General features: G+C 38.6%; 1 protein-coding gene across 8 annotated transcripts in view; it reads right to left on the reverse strand.

The window, feature by feature from the left end:
• Positions 1 to 7,187, reverse strand: part of NSD3 (nuclear receptor binding SET domain protein 3) — a 104,321-nt gene that overhangs the window by 84,876 nt on the left and 12,258 nt on the right. Inside the window, exons 1-2 of one of the 8 annotated variants that reach the window (XM_023737850.1) lie at positions 2,005 to 5,082; positions 1,808 to 1,913 (exon numbers count right to left, since the gene is read on the reverse strand). The exons of 5 other annotated variants lie outside the window; for them this stretch is intronic. The gene's annotated coding sequence lies outside the window, so the exon portion shown is untranslated. Of the gene's footprint in view, positions 1 to 1,807; positions 5,083 to 7,187 lie in introns of those variants that run through there. 2 more of the 8 variants (XM_023737849.1, XM_023737847.1) reach the window with 2 other exon arrangements.

The raw sequence follows: 7,187 nt of genomic DNA on the forward strand, positions 1-7,187 counted from the left end.
AAGTGATAAAATGTTCTGGAATTAAATAGTAGTGATGGTTGTACAATCTTGTGAATATACTAAAAACCACTAAATTGTACATTTTAAAAGGGTTAGTTTCATGGTATGTGAATTCTATCTCAATAAAAAAAAGAATGCTCTAAAAGAAATCAAGCAAGCATTTATCTATGCTTCTCAACAATAAAGCCCATAATATCTATTCAAACCCACTGCCGACTCAGCAACCCTATAGGACAGCATAGAACTGCCCCACAGAGCTTCCAAGGAGTGACTGGTGGCTTTGAACTACAGACCTACTGGTCTGCAGCCGAACACTTAACCACTGCACCACCAGGGGTCTAAGTAATTACAAGGTGAGGCACTGGCAAAGGGACAGACAATGAAATAGAATGAGAGTCTACACACAGACCCCAGCCTACACTATCTGGGAACTTGGCATGTAACAGAAGCAGCACTGCAGATCAGTGAGGAAAAAAAGAATAGAGGAATCAATGAATGGTACTGGGACAACTGCTTATCCATAGGCAGTTAGATCCTCACTATACAGTTAACCAATCCTAGGTGGAGTAAAGACCAAATATAAAAAGAAAAATTTTAAAACTTTTGGGAAAAAAACAAAAAAAGGAGGGGATCTTTAGGAACTCAGTGTGAGGAAGTATTTCTTAAACAACACACAAAGTACAAAACATAAAGGAAATGATTGATAAAATTAACAATATTAATTTAAAAAGCCATATGCCAAAAGACAGCATAAACAAGTGAAAAGACACGCCCCAAGACTGGGGCAAGATAACTGAAGTACATAAAGCAAAGCTGGGTGCTACCCTCCAACTTTCTTCCAAATCTGCCCAGTTCTTGCTAAGTTAAGTGGCTTTGCCATATCATTTCTCATGTGGATTTCAGGAACAGCTTTCTAACTGTTCTTCCTGCTTCTAATCTTGTTTACCTCCAATCCACAATCTACAGCACTGACAGTACTTAAAAACAAAACCAAAAATCCCTCAAATTTAATAACCTCCCATGGCTCCCTAATGTCTTAGGATAAAATCCAAAAAGCAGGCTCTTCATGATTTGGCCCCTGACTACTTCTCCAGCCTTCTCTCCTGCTGCTTCCAGTTTCCCACCTGGCCGTCCACCATTCTAGCATTTCCTCTCTTAACTTCCTCTTGGCCTTTAAGATCCTATTTACCTTGAAAACATCATGCTGAGTGAAATACGTCAGTCACAAAAAGACAAATATTATATGATCTCACTTATATGAAATAAGCAAATATATAGAAACCAAAGATTATTAGTACTTACTACAGGTGGAAGGGAGGGGAGAAGGGGACATTTTTGCTTAGGGGGCACTGAGTTTATGTTAATACTGACAGAATGATTTGGAAAAGGTTAGTGAGAATAGATGCACAACTTGAAGAATGTAATCAATGTCCCTGAATTGTACATGTAGAAACTGGTGAGGTGGCAAATGTTTTGTTATGTATATTTTCATCACAATAAATTTTTAAAAGGTTTCTATTCAGATGTGTTAAAATATAAAATACTCCAAAAAGTTTTTCCAGACCTCCCTTCACACACCTTCTGAAGCTGGGCCAAGTAACCCCTTCTGCTGGCATAGCATCCTACCTATACTTCTACCACAGCTCTTAATACATTGTATAGGGCCATCTTGACATAAGGAAGGATGTGGGTATACATTTGTAGGGATATGTGTATGTGTATGGATGGATGGATATGTGTCTGTGTGTTTAAGTGAACATGATCTCAAAACATTTGTGTAAGAAATAATAGTAAAATACTTCATTACATCGACTCTGGATACCAGCTGCTGTCTGTTAATTGCCCTCTGTAGGCTGAGACAAGGTTGGGCCGAGGTTCACGCCAACTCTTCCTTCCTTCCCATTCTGCTGCTGCTACAATGGGAAGGAGACCAAAAGTTACAGCCAGGTCATCCCTATCCCAACCCAGACAAGCTTCTCTGATAAACAAATATTTATTGAGCACCTAATCTACCAGCTGCTCCTTGGAAACCCTACGGGGCAGTTCTACCGTGTCCTATAGGGTCGTTATGAGTCGGAATCCACTTGACAACGGGCTTGGGCTTGGGGGCTGAAGTTACAGGATGAAAACTCAGACCAGATCCCTGCAATGTGAGCATACATTATTACTGGAGAGAAAGTCAATAAATGGAAAGTGCTGGAGATGAGGTTCAGAAATGTGCTTGATAAGATTCATTTATTCATCTCATTCTGAGTGCTATGGTTATCTCAACTCCTAGGTATTAGAGATAAAAAAGGTGATCAAGACAGAGTCCCTGCTGACAGAAAGGGACAAGTACCCTGGATGACAAAGGAAAACATACAGGGTTGAGAGCTAGGGGATGCAGGAACAGGAAGAGGATACAGCAACATCTCAGCTATTTCCAAGCTTAGAAAACAAGTCCTAACCTATGTTGTTACTGCGGTGTACCGAGTCAATTCCGACTCACAGTGGCCACCTACAGTGGAAGCAAAAGAAGCTCCTTCCCAAAGACCTAGAGTAAACCAGTACCCAAAGGAACTTCAGTTAAGAACATTTTTAGCTTCTTAATATCACAACTTTCATACGATCTAGATTATTGGAAGGGCACTTCTTGATATATTGCGAAACCAATTATAAGCATTTAATGAAAGCACACTACATTCACTAATTCGGGGAAATAAAAACAGCTTAGCTGCCGGAGAATGGAAAGACCGGAAGTTTATGTTGAGAAATGGGATGAGTTCATCTCTGTATCCACAGTGCCTGGTATATCATCAATAAGCAAATCAATCTTAAACAGAAAGGAACATTACAGTAAGGCACCACACGATTAGATTAACAATTTAAATATATGTTAATATAATCAAATAACTAATATTGAAAAGTCACATGCTGTTTGTTAGCAATGGCATTTAGAACTGACTACAGATTTGCCTTTTCCTTCCTAACAAAGAGCTCACGGACAAGGATTAGAAAATATCTGCAGTGTGATTATTTACACATCCAACACAAAACCAAACCAGCAGCACGCAGTCAGGTCACTAGCAGGAAAACAAAACAAAATGACATTTGCCCCAACTTTTTCAAAAGTTCAGCAAGTGATTTTTTTTTTTTATTATTACTTTAGCAAGTACTCTTTTCATCAGAGAAAAAAAAAATTAGAAGAATAGAAGACATTTTATCCAGGGCTGGAAATACAGAGTATAAACACATCACCCAAAAGAGTCACAGGCTGACTACAAGAAATTTTTTCCAGGAAACTTTAAACATTTACATAACCATGTTTAATATGAAGCTTATTACCATGAATTTAATAATAATTCTACACGCATACATAAACTATTGACAACATATCATGATTCATATTTTCCAAAACAGTGGGGATATTATGAAATGAAGCTCTGTCTTTTGTTTCGGTGTATAAAACCTACAGTCACTACTAATGGGGTTAAAGAGAAACTGTCACAACAATCTCACTGTCGAACATAACACAAGATAAGAAGAATCTGGAACTCTAATAAAATGACTTCCTTTTTTGTATCATTCATAGACTAATAAAAAACCCATGCTAAACACAAAACCAATTTACATTAGAATGTTATTCTGTATCTGTGGCATCACTAAGTAACTTTAAGAAAAAAACAAAAGGAAATCAGTTGTTTTTTTTACTCATTTTTCATTTCCAACCAAATAATGAAGGCATAAGAAAATGTGTTGTGTCTGTCAAAAGCCACCTCATGGTACTATCTTTTACAGGACCTCAACTTCATCATCTAAAATCATGCAGATATTTCAATGTGAAACCTGTTTTGGAAATCCCATCAAACTGTTCTGTCATACCAATCTCTAAAATAACTAACATTTCTCAAAAGCCAAAATGAGTTACCAAAATCAAACTTGGTCTTTTGTATCCGGACTTTATGTAACCCACTTATCAAGAGGTAAGTGATCCATAATTCAAATAGAAGACTGAGAATTGGACTAAGCACGTAATACATTTGTCAATGAGTTCATTCCCTAGAATACATTTCTCAACCTCAGCACCACTAAGGTTTTGGGTCAGATAATTCTTTGTTGTGGGAGGGCTGTCCTATGCACTGTAGGATGTTTAGCAGCATCCCTGGCCTCTACCCATTAGATGCCAGTAACACCACTCGTCCGTTGTGACAGTCTTTAGATACTGCCAAATGTCCCCTGGAAGGCAAAACTGCTCCAGGTTGAGAAGGGCTGCCCTAGAACGATGTTCATTAAAAATGTAAATGATTACTATCTTCAACGGAATTACGGGTAATTTCTGTTGTCTCATTTTTGCTTTGCATTTTGCTTCTCTGTAGATTCTATAATGCACTTGTAATTTTTTAAAAAAATTTTTCTCTAAAAGAATACAAGCAATTCATTAATTATAAACTAAGGAAATACTCATTCAGCTTGTACCTTGTTTTTATTGACTAATGCGCACGTTTTCCCGAGTATTCAAAATGTTAAACAACAAAAAAACTGTAACAACTCAGAATAGATGCAGATTTTAGTCTGTATGTATAGATTTAATCTGCATATGTCTCTGAAATTTCAAATGAAAAACACTTTAAAAATGTTTCAAGTAAAGTGGTCTCATTTCTTAAGCACTTTCGATGTGGTGTTCCAAGTGCTTCACAAGTATTACCTCATTCAATCCTCAGATAAACCCTAAGAGGTGGGTTACTAGTATCTCTATTTTATAGATCAGGAAAAACAGATGACTTGTCACACATATAATAGGTGTCAGAGCCAAGATTCAAACTCAGGCAGTCCTGCTTTATGACCTTTACCACATGCTATACAGTCACTGACCACTGAACCACTTTTATATCATTTCTATTAATTCAGAAAGAGCAATTCTTACTGCTTCAGAAAACATCCCTATTACTAAAAATAAGCCAGCATCTTCAATTTGTATAGAGGCTGTAGTAGACAGAATAATGGCCCCCCAAAGATGTGTCCACCCTAATACCCAGAACCTGTGAATGTTATTTTATATACCAAAAAGGAGACCTGGTGGCACAGTGGTTAAGCACTCAGCTGCTAATGGAACGGCTGGCAGTTGGAACCCACCAGCAGCTCCACAGGAGAAAGATGCGGCAGTCTGCTTCCATAAAGATTACAGCCTCGGAAACCCTATGGGGCAGTTCTACTCTGTCCTACAGGGTTACTATTAGTCAGAATAGACTCGATGGCAATGGGTTTGTTTTTTGGTTTTTACATAGCAAAGGGAACTTAGCAGATGTGATTAAAGATCTTGAGATAGAAAAATTATCCTGGATTATCTGGGTGAATCCAATATAATCTCAAGGGTCCTTGTAAGTGAAAAGAGGAGGCAGGAGGGTCAGAGTGAGAGAGATCTGAAGATGCTATGCTGCTGGCTTTGACGATGGAAGAAGGGGATTGTGAGCCAAGGAATGTGGATAGCCTCTAGAAGCTGGAAAAGGCAAGGAAACATATTCTCCCCTAGAGACTCCAAAAGGAACACAGCCCTGCCGAATCTTGATTTTAGCCCAGTGAGACCCGTGAGACCCATGTAAGACTTCTGATCTCTAACTGCAAAAGAATAAATTTATGTTTTTTAAGCTACTAAGTTTGTGGTAATTTGTTGCATCAGCAACAGGAACCGAATACGAAGGCTTCTCTGAAACCATTTCCAAATACTCACTTTGTCTTCTTCAGTTTCACTAACATCACTATAAAGCGCGTTAACAGGGCAGAGGGGAATTCCCTTAGATTTGTTAACCTAAGATTTGGGGAACCTAAAAGAATAGGAGACTGGGTCGCACAGTGGCTAACCGAAAGGTCGGTGATTTGAACCCACCAGCTGCTCCACGGGAGAAACATGTGCGGTCCGCTTCCGTAAAGATTTATAGCCTTGGAAACCCCATGGGCAATTCTACTCTGTCCTATAGGATCACTATGAGTCGGAATCCACTCGACGGCAGTGGGGTTAAAATAGAAATGATTTCTTAAAAAAGAAGTCTCACTCAATTCTCATAAATAATCCTATCTATGAACATAAACATGCTAATATGATCTATAATTTCTCCCTGGACGGCCAAGAAAAGCCATTGGATTTTAACTGCTGAGGGGGTGTTGCTGTCACCTTTTACATGTGAAGAAGAAATGTAAACGATTTCCTCCTGTTGTTGTGGCACAGTCTCTGCTGCTTTCTGTGCTCTGGAGTTTACTTCCATTCTAGTTAGAGCTGATGCAAACAATGAAATGGCCGTAACTGTTATCATGCCTGACACAATACAGTAATGTTATGGGTCTTTGATTACTAAGATGCTTACCGTATTTAAGAATTTTAATTTCTGACTACCAAAATCTCCAGGCCACAATGGATTTTGTGGATGATTTTTGCAAAAATATGTACAGAAAAAGAAAACTTGCAGTAGTAAAGACAGCACTATATTAATCAATTTTTAAAATCTGTTAATTTAAATATATAATTAAAAAAAACAAAAACAAACCCATTGCTGTTGAGTCAATTCTGACTCACGGCAACCCTACAGAACAGAGCAGAACTGACCCATACGGTTTCCAAGGAACGCCTGGTGGATTCAAACTGCCAATCTTTTGGTTAGCAGCTGAGCTCTTAACCACTGTGCTACCAGGGATATAAGTCACAGTTAAAAAGGAAAAAAAAAAAAGCTTCTCAAAGAATTATATTAAACCAGTTTTTCTAATGAATAACCTCTAAGTGGACATTTATTTTGTAAAGGTAAATAACGTATGTTGTTAGTTGCCATCGGGTCAATTCCAACTCATGGTAACCACAAGTGTGCACGGTAGAACTGCTCCATAAGATTTTCAAGGCTGTGACCTTTCAGAAGTAGATTATAAGGCCTGTGTTCCAAGGTGCCTCCGAGTGGGTTTGAACCACCAACCTTTTGGCTAGTAATCAAGTGACTATTTGTACCAACCATTTGTACCACCCAGGGACTCTTGATATGGCTCATGATGAACACCAATTATGTACCAGACCCTATTCTAAACCTGTCGCCTTTAAGTCAATTCTGACTTCGAGCGACCCTATAGGATAGAACAGAACTGCCCCATAGGGTTTCCAAGGAGCAGCTAGTGGATTTGAACTGCCGACCTTTTGGTTAGCAGCCAAGCTCTTAACCACTGTGCCACCA

The sequence above is a fragment of the Trichechus manatus genome, unplaced genomic scaffold (genome assembly GCF_000243295.1).
Source record: "Trichechus manatus latirostris isolate Lorelei unplaced genomic scaffold, TriManLat1.0 scaffold00109, whole genome shotgun sequence".
Lineage (NCBI taxonomy): Eukaryota > Metazoa > Chordata > Mammalia > Sirenia > Trichechidae > Trichechus > Trichechus manatus.